At 40.8% G+C, this 15,767-nt stretch overlaps 1 pseudogene; it reads right to left on the reverse strand.

Annotated features, from left to right (window-relative positions):
• Positions 1-13,185: 13,185 nt before the first annotated feature.
• LOC144111928 (uncharacterized) lies at positions 13,186-15,127 on the reverse strand (annotated as a pseudogene).
• Positions 15,128-15,767: the final 640 nt, after the last annotated feature.

A 15,767-nucleotide genomic window follows, 5' to 3' on the forward strand; every position in this document is an offset into this window, starting at 1 on the left:
CATCGGTATTACAAGTGTTCCACGTGATACTCGTCAAAACTTTTTCTCTTTTAACTGCGCGAAAAGCATGTATTCGTGCTTAATACAACGAAACAAGCTGTTTTAGACCGAAACGAGCTAAATCTGAACACATCGGTTTTACAAGTATCCACGTGATACTCGTCAAAACTTTTTCTCTTATAACTGCACGAAAAGCATGTATTCTTGCTTAATACAACGAAACAAGCTGTTGTAGACCGAAATGAGCTAAATCACAACACATCGGTTTTACAAGTGTTCCTCTGATACGCGTCAAAACTTTTTCTCTTATAACTGCGCGAAAAGCATGTATTCTTGCTTAATACAGCGAAACAAGCTGTTTTAGACCGAAACGAGCTAAATCACAACACATCGGTATTACAAGTATCCACGTGATACTCGTCAAAACTTTTTCTCTTATAACTGCGCGAAAAGCATGTATTCTTGCTTAATACAACGAAACAAGCTGTTTTAGACCGAAACGAGCTAAATCACAACACAAAGGTTTTACAAGTGTTCCTCTGATACGCGTCTAAACTTTTTCTCTTATAACTGCGCGAAAAGCATGTATTCGTGCCTAATACAACGAAACAAGCTGTTTCAGACCGAAACGAGCTAAATCTGAACACATCGGTTTTACAAGTGTTCCTCTGATACGCGTCAAAACTTTTTCTCTTATAACTGCGCGAAAAGCATGTATTCTTGCTTAATACAGTGAAACAAGCTGTTTTAAACCGAAACGAGCTAAATCACAACACATCGGTATTACAAGTGTTCCACGTGATACTCGTCAAAAATTTTTCTCTTATAACTGCGCGAAAAGCATGTATTCGTGCTTAATACAACGAAACAAGCTGTTTTAGACCAAAACGAGCTAAATCTGAACACATCGGTTTTACAAGTATCCACGTGATACTCGTCAAAACTTTTTCTCTTATAACTGCGCGAAAAGCTTGTATTCTTGCTTAATACAACGAAACAAGTTGTTTTAGACCGAAACGAGCTAAATCACAACACATCGGTTTTACAAGTGTCTCTGATACGCGTCAAAAATTTTTCTCTTATAACTGCGCGTAAAGCATGTATTCGTGCTTAATACAACGAAACAAGCTGTTTTAGACCGAAACGAGCTAAATCTGAACGCATCGGTTTTACAAGTGTTCCTCTGATACGCGTCAAAACTTTTTCTCTTATAACTGCGCGAAAAGCATGTATTCTTGCTTAATACAGCGAAACAAGCTGTTTTAGACCGAAACGAGCTAAATCACAACACATCGGTTTTACAAGTGTTCCTCTGATACGCGTCAAAACTTTTTCTCTTATAACTGCGCGAAAAGCATGTATTCTTGCTTAATACAGCGAAACAAGCTGTTTTAGACCGAAACGAGCTAAATCACAACACATCGGTTTTACAAGTGTTCCTCTGATACGCGTCAACACTTTTTCTTTTATAACGGCGCGAAAAGCATGTATTCTTGCTTAATACAGCGAAACAAGCTGTTTTAGACCGAAACGAGCTAAATCACAACACATCGGTATTACAAGTGTTCCACGTGATACTCGTCAAAACTTTTTCTCTTTTAACGGCGCGAAAAGCATGTATTCGTGCTTAATACAACGAAACAAGCTGTTTTAGACCGAAACGAGCTAAATCTGAACACATCGGTTTTACAAGTATCCACGTGATACTCGTCAAAACTTTTTCTCTTATAACTGCGCGAAAAGCATGTATTCGTGCTTAATACAACGAAACAAGCTGTTTTAGACCAAAACGAGCTAAATCTGAACACATCGGTTTTACAAGTATCCACGTGATACTCGTCAAAACTTTTTCTCTTATAACTGCGCGAAAAGCATGTATTCTTGCTTAATACAACGAAACAAGCTGTTTTAGACCGAAACGAGCTAAATCACAACACATCGGTTTTACAAGTGTCTCTCTAATACGCGTCAAAACTTTTTCTCTTATAACTGCGCGAAAAGCATGTATTCTTGCTTAATACAACGAAACAAGCTGTTTTAGACCGAAACGAGCTAAATCACAACACATCGGTTTTACAAGTGTCTCTCTAATACGCGTCAAAACTTTTTCTCTTATAACTGCGCGAAAAGCATGTATTCTTGCTTAGTCCAACGAAACAAGCTGTTTTAGACCGAAACAAGGTAAATCTGAACACATCGGTTTTACAAGTGTCCTTGTGACATGCCTTTAAAACTTTTTCTCTTATAACTGCGCGAAAAGCATGTATTCCTGCTTAATACAGCGAAACAAGCTGTTTTAGACCGAAACGAGCTAAATCACAACACATCGCTTTTACAAGTGTTCCTCTGATACGCGTCAACTCTTTTTTCTCTTATAGCTGCGCGAATAGCATGTATTCGTGCTTAGTCCAACGAAACAAGCTGTTTTAGACCGAAACGAGGTAAATCTGAACACATCGGTTTTACAAGTGTCCCTGTGACACGCCTTTAAAGCTTTTTCTCTTATCACTGCGCGAAAAGCATGTATTTCTGCTTAATACAGCGAAATAAGCTGTTTTAGACCGAAACGAGCTAAATCACAACACATCGGTTTTACAATTGTTCCTCTGATAAGCGTCTAAACTTTTTCTCTTATAACTGCGCGAAAAGCATGTATTCGTGCTTAATACAACGAAACAAGCTGTTTTAGACCGAAACGAGCTAAATCTGAACACATCGGTTTTACAAGTATCCACGTGATACTCGTCAAAACTTTTTCTCTTATAACTGCGCGAAAATCATGTATTCTTGCTTAATACAGCGAAACAAGCTGTTTTAGACCGAAACGAGCTAAATCACAACACATCGGTTTTACAAGTGTTCCTCTGATACGCGTCTAAACTTTTTCTCTTATAACTGCGCGAAAAGCATGTATTCGTGCTAAATACAACGAAACAAGCTGTTTTAGACCGAAACGAGCGAAATCTGAACACATCGGTTTTACAAGTGTCCCTGTGACACGCGTCAAAACCTTTTCTCTTATAACTGCGCGAAAAGCATGTATTCTTGCTTAATACAGCGAAACAAGCTGTTTTAGACCGAAACGAGCTAAATCACAACACATCGGTTTTACAAGTGTTCCTCTGATACGCGTCTAAACTTTTTCTCTTATAACTGCGCGAAAAGCATGTATTCGTGCTAAATACAACGAAACAAGCTGTTTTAGACCGAAACGAGCGAAATCTGAACACATCGGTTTTACAAGTGTCCCTGTGACACGCGTCAAAACTTTTTCTCTTATAACTGCGGGAAAAGCATGTGTTCGTGCTTAATACAACGAAACAAGCTGTTTTAGACCGAAACGAGCTAAATCACAACACATCGGTTTTACAAGTGTCTCTCTAATACGCGTCAAAACTTTTTCTCTTATAACTGCGCGAAAAGCATGTATTCTTGCTTAATACAACGAAACAAGCTGTTTTAGACCGAAACGAGCTAAATCTGAGCACATCGGTTTTACAAGTGTCCCGGTGACACGCGTCAAAACTTTTTCTCTTATAACTGCGCGAAAAGCATGTATTCCTGCTTAATACAGCGAAACAAGCTGTTTTAGACCGAAACGAGCTAAATCACAACACATCGCTTTTACAAGTGTTCCTCTGATACGCGTCAACTCTTTTTTCTCTTATAGCTGCGCGAATAGCATGTATTCGTGCTTAGTCCAACGAAACAAGCTGTTTTAGACCGAAACGAGGTAAATCTGAACACATCGGTTTTACAAGTGTCCCTGTGACACGCCTTTAAAGCTTTTTCTCTTATCACTGCGCGAAAAGCATGTATTTCTGCTTAATACAGCGATATAAGCTGTTTTAGACCGAAACGAGCTAAATCACAACACATCGGTTTTACAATTGTTCCTCTGATAAGCGTCTAAACTTTTTCTCTTATAACTGCGCGAAAAGCATGTATTCGTGCTAAATACAACGAAACAAGCTGTTTTAGACCGAAACGAGCGAAATCTGAACACATCGGTTTTACAAGTGTCCCTGTGACACGCGTCAAAACCTTTTCTCTTATAACTGCGCGAAAAGCATGTATTCTTGCTTAATACAGCGAAACAAGCTGTTTTAGACCGAAACGAGCTAAATCACAACACATCGGTTTTACAAGTGTTCCTCTGATACGCGTCTAAACTTTTTCTCTTATAACTGCGCGAAAAGCATGTATTCGTGCTAAATACAACGAAACAAGCTGTTTTAGACCGAAACGAGCGAAATCAGAACACATCGGTTTTACAAGTGTCCCTGTGACACGCGTCAAAACTTTTTCTCTTATAACTGCGGGAAAAGCATGTGTTCGTGCTTAATACAACGAAACAAGCTGTTTTAGACCGAAACGAGCTAAATCACAACACATCGGTTTTACAAGTGTCTCTCTAATACGCGTCAAAACTTTTTCTCTTATAACTGCGCGAAAAGCATGTATTCTTGCTTAATACAACGAAACAAGCTGTTTTAGACCGAAACGAGCTAAATCTGAGCACATCGGTTTTACAAGTGTCCCGGTGACACGCGTCAAAACTTTTTCTCTTATAACGGCGCGAAAAGCATGTATTCCTGCTTAATACAGCGAAACAAGCTGTTTTAGACCGAAACGAGCTAAATCACAACACATCGCTTTTACAAGTGTTCCTCTGATACGCGTCAACTCTTTTTTCTCTTATAGCTGCGCGAATAGCATGTATTCGTGCTTAGTCCAACGAAACAAGCTGTTTTAGACCGAAACGAGGTAAACTGAACACATCGGTTTTACAAGTGTCCCTGTGACACGCCTTAAAAGCTTTTTCTCTTATCACTGCGCGAAAAGCATGTATTTCTGCTTAATACAGCGAAATAAGCTGTTTTAGACCGAAACGAGCTAAATCACAACACATCGGTTTTACAATTGTTCCTCTGATAAGCGTCTAAACTTTTTCTCTTATAACTGCGCGAAAAGCATGTATTCGTGCTAAATACAACGAAACAAGCTGTTTTAGACCGAAACGAGCGAAATCTGAACACATCGGTTTTACAAGTGTCCCTGTGACACGCGTCAAAACCTTTTCTCTTATAACTGCGCGAAAAGCATGTATTCTTGCTTAATACAGCGAAACAAGCTGTTTTAGACCGAAACGAGCTAAATCACAACACATCGGTTTTACAAGTGTTCCTCTGATACGCGTCTAAACTTTTTCTCTTATAACTGCGCGAAAAGCATGTATTCGTGCTTAATACAACGAAACAAGCTGTTTTAGACCGAAACGAGCTAAATCACAACACATCGGTTTTACAAGTGTCTCTCTAATACGCGTCAAAACTTTTTCTCTTATAACTGCGCGAAAAGCATGTATTCTTGCTTAATACAACGAAACAAGCTGTTTTAGACCGAAACGAGCTAAATCTGAGCACATCGGTTTTACAAGTGTCCCGGTGACACGCGTCAAAACTTTTTCTCTTATAACTGCGCGAAAAGCATGTATTCCTGCTTAATACAGCGAAACAAGCTGTTTTAGACCGAAACGAGCTAAATCACAACACATCGCTTTTACAAGTGTTCCTCTGATACGCGTCAACTCTTTTTTCTCTTATAGCTGCGCGAATAGCATGTATTCGTGCTTAGTCCAACGAAACAAGCTGTTTTAGACCGAAACGAGGTAAATCTGAACACATCGGTTTTACAAGTGTCCCTGTGACACGCCTTTAAAGCTTTTTCTCTTATCACTGCGCGAAAAGCATGTATTTCTGCTTAATACAGCGAAATAAGCTGTTTTAGACCGAAACGAGCTAAATCACAACACATCGGTTTTACAATTGTTCCTCTGATAAGCGTCTAAACTTTTTCTCTTATAACTGCGCGAAAAGCATGTATTCGTGCTTAATACAACGAAACAAGCTGTTTTAGACCGAAACGATTTAAATCTGAACACATCGGTTTTACAAGTGTCCCTGTGACACGCGTCAAAACTTTTTCTCTTATAACTGCGCGAAAAGCATGTATTCTTGCTTAATACAGCGAAACAAGCTGTTTTAGACCGAAACGAGCTAAATCACAACACATCGGTTTTACAAGTGTTCCTCTGATACGCGTCTAAACTTTTTCTCTTATAACTGCGCGAAAAGCATGTATTCGTGCTAAATACAACGAAACAAGCTGTTTTAGACCGAAACGAGCGAAATCTGAACACATCGGTTTTACAAGTGTCCCTGTGACACGCGTCAAAACCTTTTCTCTTATAACTGCGCGAAAAGCATGTATTCTTGCTTAATACAGCGAAACAAGCTGTTTTAGACCGAAACGAGCTAAATCACAACACATCGGTTTTACAAGTGTTCCTCTGATACGCGTCTAAACTTTTTCTCCTATAACTGCGCGAAAAGCATGTATTCGTGCTAAATACAACGAAACAAGCTGTTTTAGACCGAAACGAGCGAAATCTGAACACATCGGTTTTATAAGTGTCCCTGTGACACGCGTCAAAACTTTTTCTCTTATAACTGCGGGAAAAGCATGTGTTCGTGCTTAATACAACGAAACAAGCTGTTTTAGACCGAAACGAGCTAAATCACAACACATCGGTTTTACAAGTGTCTCTCTAATACGCGTCAAAACTTTTTCTCTTATAACTGCGCGAAAAGCATGTATTCTTGCTTAATACAACGAAACAAGCTGTTGTAGACCGAAATGAGCTAAATCACAACACATCGGTTTTACAAGTGTTCCTCTGATACGCGTCAAAACTTTTTCTCTTATAACTGCGCGAAAAGCATGTATTCTTGCCTAATACAGCGAAACAAGCTGTTTTAGACCGAAACGAGCTAAATCACAACACATCGGTATTACAAGTATCCACGTGATACTCGTCAAAACTTTTTCTCTTATAACTGCGCGAAAAGCATGTATTCTTGCTTAATACAACGAAACAAGCTGTTTTAGACCGAAACGAGCTAAATCACAACACATCGGTTTTACAAGTGTTCCTCTGATACGCGTCAAAACTTTTTCTCTTATAGCTGCGCGAAAAGCATGTATTCTTGCTTAATACAGCGAAACAAGCTGTTTTAGACCGAAACGAGCTAAATCACAACACATCGGTTTTACAAGTGTTCCTCTGATACGCGTCAAAACTTTTTCTCTTATAACTGCGCGAAAAGCATGTATTCTTGCTTAATACAGCGAAACAAGATGTTTTAGACAGAAACGAGCTAAATCACAACACATCGGTAATACGCGTCAAAACTTTTTCTCTTATAACTGCGCGTAAAGCATGTATTCGTGCTTAATACAACGAAACAAGCTGTTTTAGACCGAAACGAGCTAAATCTGAACACATCGGTTTTACAAGTGTTCCTCTGATACGCGTCAAAACGTTTTCTCTTATAACTGCGCGAAAAGCATGTATTCTTGCTTAATACAACGAAACAAGCTGTTTTAGACCGAAACGAGCTAAATCTGAGCACATCGGTTTTACAAGTGTCCCGGTGACACGCGTCAAAACTTTTTCTCTTATAACGGCGCGAAAAGCATGTATTCCTGCTTAATACAGCGAAACAAGCTGTTTTAGACCGAAACGAGCTAAATCACAACACATCGCTTTTACAAGTGTTCCTCTGATACGCGTCAACTCTTTTTTCTCTTATAGCTGCGCGAATAGCATGTATTCGTGCTTAGTCCAACGAAACAAGCTGTTTTAGACCGAAACGAGGTAAACTGAACACATCGGTTTTACAAGTGTCCCTGTGACACGCCTTAAAAGCTTTTTCTCTTATCACTGCGCGAAAAGCATGTATTTCTGCTTAATACAGCGAAATAAGCTGTTTTAGACCGAAACGAGCTAAATCACAACACATCGGTTTTACAATTGTTCCTCTGATAAGCGTCTAAACTTTTTCTCTTATAACTGCGCGAAAAGCATGTATTCGTGCTAAATACAACGAAACAAGCTGTTTTAGACCGAAACGAGCGAAATCTGAACACATCGGTTTTACAAGTGTCCCTGTGACACGCGTCAAAACCTTTTCTCTTATAACTGCGCGAAAAGCATGTATTCTTGCTTAATACAGCGAAACAAGCTGTTTTAGACCGAAACGAGCTAAATCACAACACATCGGTTTTACAAGTGTTCCTCTGATACGCGTCTAAACTTTTTCTCTTATAACTGCGCGAAAAGCATGTATTCGTGCTTAATACAACGAAACAAGCTGTTTTAGACCGAAACGAGCTAAATCACAACACATCGGTTTTACAAGTGTCTCTCTAATACGCGTCAAAACTTTTTCTCTTATAACTGCGCGAAAAGCATGTATTCTTGCTTAATACAACGAAACAAGCTGTTTTAGACCGAAACGAGCTAAATCTGAGCACATCGGTTTTACAAGTGTCCCGGTGACACGCGTCAAAACTTTTTCTCTTATAACTGCGCGAAAAGCATGTATTCCTGCTTAATACAGCGAAACAAGCTGTTTTAGACCGAAACGAGCTAAATCACAACACATCGCTTTTACAAGTGTTCCTCTGATACGCGTCAACTCTTTTTTCTCTTATAGCTGCGCGAATAGCATGTATTCGTGCTTAGTCCAACGAAACAAGCTGTTTTAGACCGAAACGAGGTAAATCTGAACACATCGGTTTTACAAGTGTCCCTGTGACACGCCTTTAAAGCTTTTTCTCTTATCACTGCGCGAAAAGCATGTATTTCTGCTTAATACAGCGAAATAAGCTGTTTTAGACCGAAACGAGCTAAATCACAACACATCGGTTTTACAATTGTTCCTCTGATAAGCGTCTAAACTTTTTCTCTTATAACTGCGCGAAAAGCATGTATTCGTGCTTAATACAACGAAACAAGCTGTTTTAGACCGAAACGATTTAAATCTGAACACATCGGTTTTACAAGTGTCCCTGTGACACGCGTCAAAACTTTTTCTCTTATAACTGCGCGAAAAGCATGTATTCTTGCTTAATACAGCGAAACAAGCTGTTTTAGACCGAAACGAGCTAAATCACAACACATCGGTTTTACAAGTGTTCCTCTGATACGCGTCTAAACTTTTTCTCTTATAACTGCGCGAAAAGCATGTATTCGTGCTAAATACAACGAAACAAGCTGTTTTAGACCGAAACGAGCGAAATCTGAACACATCGGTTTTACAAGTGTCCCTGTGACACGCGTCAAAACCTTTTCTCTTATAACTGCGCGAAAAGCATGTATTCTTGCTTAATACAGCGAAACAAGCTGTTTTAGACCGAAACGAGCTAAATCACAACACATCGGTTTTACAAGTGTTCCTCTGATACGCGTCTAAACTTTTTCTCCTATAACTGCGCGAAAAGCATGTATTCGTGCTAAATACAACGAAACAAGCTGTTTTAGACCGAAACGAGCGAAATCTGAACACATCGGTTTTATAAGTGTCCCTGTGACACGCGTCAAAACTTTTTCTCTTATAACTGCGGGAAAAGCATGTGTTCGTGCTTAATACAACGAAACAAGCTGTTTTAGACCGAAACGAGCTAAATCACAACACATCGGTTTTACAAGTGTCTCTCTAATACGCGTCAAAACTTTTTCTCTTATAACTGCGCGAAAAGCATGTATTCTTGCTTAATACAACGAAACAAGCTGTTGTAGACCGAAATGAGCTAAATCACAACACATCGGTTTTACAAGTGTTCCTCTGATACGCGTCAAAACTTTTTCTCTTATAACTGCGCGAAAAGCATGTATTCTTGCCTAATACAGCGAAACAAGCTGTTTTAGACCGAAACGAGCTAAATCACAACACATCGGTATTACAAGTATCCACGTGATACTCGTCAAAACTTTTTCTCTTATAACTGCGCGAAAAGCATGTATTCTTGCTTAATACAACGAAACAAGCTGTTTTAGACCGAAACGAGCTAAATCACAACACATCGGTTTTACAAGTGTTCCTCTGATACGCGTCAAAACTTTTTCTCTTATAGCTGCGCGAAAAGCATGTATTCTTGCTTAATACAGCGAAACAAGCTGTTTTAGACCGAAACGAGCTAAATCACAACACATCGGTTTTACAAGTGTTCCTCTGATACGCGTCAAAACTTTTTCTCTTATAACTGCGCGAAAAGCATGTATTCTTGCTTAATACAGCGAAACAAGATGTTTTAGACAGAAACGAGCTAAATCACAACACATCGGTAATACGCGTCAAAACTTTTTCTCTTATAACTGCGCGTAAAGCATGTATTCGTGCTTAATACAACGAAACAAGCTGTTTTAGACCGAAACGAGCTAAATCTGAACACATCGGTTTTACAAGTGTTCCTCTGATACGCGTCAAAACGTTTTCTCTTATAACTGCGCGAAAAGCATGTATTCTTGCTTAATACAGCGAAACAAGTTGTTTTAGACCAAAACGAGCTAAATCACAACACATCGGTTTTACAAGTGTTCCTCTAATACGCGTCAAAACTTTTTCTCTTATAACTGCGCGAAAAGCATGTATTCTTGCTTAATACAGCGAAACAAGCTGTTTTAGACCGAAACGAGCTAAATCACAACACATCGGTTTTACAAGTGTTCCTCTGATACGCGTCAAAACTTTTTCTCTTATAACTGCGCGAAAAGCATGTATTCTTGCCTAATACAGCGAAACAAGCTGTTTTAGACCGAAATGAGCTAAATCACAACACATCGGTTTTACAAGTGTTCCTCTGATACGCGTCAAAACTTTTTCTCTTATAACGGCGCGAAAAGCATGTATTCTTGCTTAATACAGCGAAACAAGCTGTTTTAGACCGAAACGAGCTAAATCACAACACAACGGTATTACAAGTGTTCCACGTGATACTCGTCAAAACTTTTTCTCTTTTAACTGCGCGAAAAGCATGTATTCGTGCTTAATACAACGAAACAAGCTGTTTTTGACCGAAACGAGCTAAATCTGAACACATCGGTTTTACAAGTATCCACGTGATACTCGTCAAAACTTTTTCTCTTATAACTGCGCGAAAAGCATATATTCTTGCTTAATACAACGAAACAAGCTGTTTTCACTTCACTTCACTTCACTTCACTTTATTCACCTTAAAGACCCCCTTCAGGGGGTATTACATAAGGGGTGGGTTTATATGTTGATCAACAAGTACAAGTCATTGCTTTGAAATAATTGCTTAGCGTATCTGAAAATGCAGACAGGTGTGTGATGGCAGCGATATCGGTGGGGAGGCCATTCCAGTCCACAATAGTTCGGAGAAAAAATGAACCTGAAAAAGTTGCAGTACGCGACACAGGGCGGGCGATCTGAAACGGATGGGCAGTGCGGTGAGATATGCGGTTCGGATGAGTAATGTAGGGTGGTTGATTTAGAGAACTATGGAAAAACTTGTGGAGCAAATAGAGGCTGGCAATGCGGCGGCGGTCTGCGAGGCTTTCAAGAGCGGAATTCTTCTTCAGAGCTGAAACGCTGGTGGTATATGAATATGCAGAGTGAATGAAACGAATGGCGCGGTTCTGAACTGATTCGAGTGCATTTGTTAGGTATGCATGGTGTGGGCTCCAGATGGGGCTGGCGTACTCAAGTTTGGGTCTGATGAGGGTTTTATAAGCGAGCAGCTTCACGTGTTGCGGCGCATGACGAAGATGACGTTTCATGAATCCTAGAGATCTGTTAGCAGATGATATGATTGTGGTAATGTGTGTTCGCCAAGAAAGATCGCTGCAGAGGGTGACACCAAGATACCTAAACGATTGGACGCTTTCTATAAACGAGTTAGCAACTGCATAGGAAAAAATAAGAGGGTTGTGTTGTCGATGAAAGGAAATGAGTTTGCATTTGTTAGCATTTAGCGTCATTAGCCAGAGGTCACACCATTTATGGACGCTGTTAAGGTCGTTTTGAAGGGCCATTTGATCAGAAATGTTAGTGACAGTGCGATAGATTACGCAGTCATCAGCGAAGATACGAATTTTACATGACACATGTGAAGCTAGATCATTAATATATATTAGAAACAAGAGTGGGCCGAGCACAGATCCCTGAGGGACGCCAGATTTAACAGGGAGAGCGCTTGAGCGGTGGTTGTTAATAGAAACGAACTGAGATCGGTTAGCTAGAAATTCTTTAATCCATTGCAGGATATTAGGGTGTAAATTTAAAAGGGCGAGTTTTAGTATTAGGCGCTGGTGAGGTACCTTGTCAAATGCCTTCGCAAAATCTAAAAATAACGCATCGGTTTGCAGGTTGCGGTCAAGGTTAGCATGCACGTCGTGAGTGAAGATTGCCAGTTGGGTTTCGCAGGAGAGCCCCCTACGAAACCCGTGTTGAGCCGGATCAAGGAAGCTGTTTGAATCTAGAAAGTTTATGATATGGGAATAGATGACATGTTCCATGATTTTGCAAGGCACGCTGGTTAAGGAGATGGGACGATAATTTAGCGGAGAATCCTTTTGAGCTGATTTGTGGGCCGGGATGACCCTCCCCACCTTCCAGTCGTCCGGTAAAGTTCCTGTCGACAGCGATTGCAGAAACAGTAATGAGAGATAAATGGCAGAAATGTGTTTTGTGTTTTTCAGTACTTTTGAGTTCATTTCGTCCACTCCAGCGGCTGACGAAAGTTTAATTCTGTCGATAAGGTTTTCGATACCCTGCGCTGTGATTTCGATGGGAGACATTGCTGGCAGTGTTAGAGTAGGCGGAGTGGGCAATGGTGAGGCAGTTTCGTTTGTGAAAACAGACACAAACGCGCGATTAAATATTTCGGCACATTCAGTATCACTGGCATCCTCGCCTGCGGCATTCGTTAGAGCGATGATGCGAGTTGCTTGCGGATTTATTATTTCCCAAAACCTCCTGGGGTTATTCGTTAGGATTTTTGGTAGATCAGTTTGGAAAAATGCTTGTTTGGCGCAGCCAATTGCATTGTAATACGTGTCCTCGGCCTGATAGTACCTATCCCATGCATCTGCGTCTGGGCTCCGTTTCGCTGCACTATAAAGTCGTTTTTTTCTTCTTTCTATTCTCTTAAGGTTGTGTGAAAACCACGGTTTTTGGCGGTTTGCTCGAAAGCTGATAGAGGGAATAAATTTGTTTGTCAGTTCTTCGATCTTCTTTTTGAAAATCGACCAGTTATCATTGACAGACCGGTGATGAAATGTGGATTGAAAATAAGGCAGGAAAGCTTCTAGCTCGTTGTTGATTTCTTCGTAATTGCCTTTGTCGTACATACGGATGGTTTTCTTGAACGTTTGGCGGGATGTGGGGGAGAACTTGAATATGGCATGAATAACCTTATGATCACTGATTTCACGCAGGTAAGTAACCGATGATAAGCTTTCAGGGTTGTTGGTCAGTATTAAGTCCAGAATATTTGAAGATCCGTGAGCGACGCGTGTCGGTTCGAGCACCATTTGCGTCAGGTTAAAGTTTAAGCATACATCTACGAATTCTCTTGCTTCAGGGTTACCGGCGGTTAGTGGTCCTACGTTTTGCCAATCGATGCCAGGGTAGTTAAAATCGCCTAAGAGAACAATTTGTGCACCAGGGTGTTTTTTAGTAATTTGAACTAGTGCATCGTTCAGGTTAAGCGCGAATCCTGGGTTGCTGTTGGGGGCCCTGTAGCAGACGCCAAGTAGAACTGTTTCCGGTGGAGCGCAACATTTTAACCACAATATTTCTAGATCTGAACTAATGTTAACATGAGAACAAGATATTTGGCTGTTAATGGCAATAAGAACACCTCCTCCGCGTGTGCCTTGACGATCATTGCGGTAAACATTGAAATTTGGCAATTCACCCAGAATTTCATTATCTGTCACGTCGCTTGTCAGCCACGTTTCAGTTAAGATTAATATGTTGCTGCCTGAAGATGACAGGAGATTAGACAGGGCTTCGCGCTTTGGAAGGAAACTGCGTATATTGGTGTAGATTATGGAAAAAGAAAGATTAACTCGACGGGTAGCCTGTGGTTGCTTGCGCGCGATCCGACGGCGACATGATTCCTATGCGATTTCTTTCACGGTCTGTGTGTCTTGGTCAAACATATAACGTTTTGGTCCCATGTGCAGCGTTTTGTATCGAAGGGAAAAGGGTCCTGACTTGGTTCTGGCGAAAGCCACAAGGTGTTTTCGGGCATTTCGGACGGACCGAGAAAAATCTTCGCCGATACTGAAATCTGTATTTTTAAGCTTAGGGCCATTCGAAAGAATGACCCCTTTGGTTTTGAAAGCAGACAGCTTCACTATTATAGGTCTTTGGTGGTCAATGCTGTGACGGCCAAGGCGGTGTGCGCGCTATATGTCTTTAGGGTCGATTACGAGGTTCAAGCTATCAAGGCAGTGCTGGATTATTATTTTTTCTGATTGGTCATATGATTCTTTCTCATTTGGGTCGGGAAGTCCATAGAATACTAGATTGTTTCTTCTTGAGCGGTTCTCAAGATCATCCAGACGTGTGTCTATCTCGGAAAGCTGGTGGGTCGTTCTAGCAGTGCTGGTTTGAAGTGTTTCGATTTCTGTTCGCAGGGTACTAATTACCTCAAATTGGGTTTCAAGATTCGCAATTCGTTCACTTAGGGCAGATATTGTTTTATCTGTTGTTACTAGTTGATTTTTCAGGCCTTGGACTTCAGAAATAAGTTTTCTCTGACCAGCGCTCAACTTTTGCAGTTCGGCCAAAACAGCATCAGTATTAGGTGATCCCGGATTTGTTTCAACATCGCCCGATAGTAATAGTAAAGCATGAATCACATTGACACATTCAACAGCAAGGCACAAGCAGCACTGTGGGCTCGGCAGCTGCACCAGACAATAATTACTAGATTTCTTAGCAAAAAGAGTATATGGAACACCGACCTGCATGACGAAGGTAAGCGGATTAGCGGTCCGTACAGTGGCACAGCCGCAAAGCCCACAGTGTGCCGAAAGTGGGTGTCGCTGTTTTATAGCTGACGCAAACGGTGCTGTCGGTGACGATGGGGCTGCCGACGCCGCTTGTTTGGTCCAGTTTTCGAGAGGTGGCGTTGCCAGGGGCTCCCAAGTGTCGGTGGCGACCGGGTGACGAGCACAAATTTCGCCTTCTTGGTGTGGCGTCCAGATGCCTGGTACGATGCCAGGTGGTCTGGCCGTCAAGACCGGCAGGAAGGCGAAGGCGATGATTTGAGCAAAGTCCTGCATGACCGAAACGAGCTAAATCACAACAAATCGGTTTTACAAGTGTCTAATACGCGTCAAAACTTTTTCTCTTTTAACTGCGCGAAAAGCATGTATTCTTGCTTAATACAACGAAACAAGCTGTTTTAGACCGAAACGAGCTAAATCTGAACACATCGGTTTTACAAGTATCCACGTGATACTCGTCAAAACGTTTTCTCTTATAACTGCGCGAAAAGCATGTATTCTTGCTTAATACAGCGAAACAAGCTGTTTTAGACCGAAATGAGCTAAATCACAACACATCGGTTTTACAAGTGTTCCTCTGATACGCGTCAAAACTTTTTCTTTTATAACTGCGCGAAAAGCATGTATTCTTGCTTAATACAGCGAATCAAGCTGTTTTAGACCGAAACGAGCTAAATCACAACACATCGGTATTACAAGTGTTCCACGTGATACTCGTCAAAACTTTTTCTCTTATAACTGCGCGAAAAGCATGTATTCGTGCCTAATACAACGAAACAAGCTGTTTTAGACCAAAGCGAGCTATATCTGAACACATCGGTTTTACAAGTATCCACGTGATACTCGTCAAAACTTTTTCTCTTATAACTGCGCGAAA

Source organism: Amblyomma americanum, unplaced genomic scaffold (assembly GCF_052857255.1).
Source record: "Amblyomma americanum isolate KBUSLIRL-KWMA unplaced genomic scaffold, ASM5285725v1 scaffold_16, whole genome shotgun sequence".
NCBI classification, from domain to species: domain Eukaryota; kingdom Metazoa; phylum Arthropoda; class Arachnida; order Ixodida; family Ixodidae; genus Amblyomma; species Amblyomma americanum.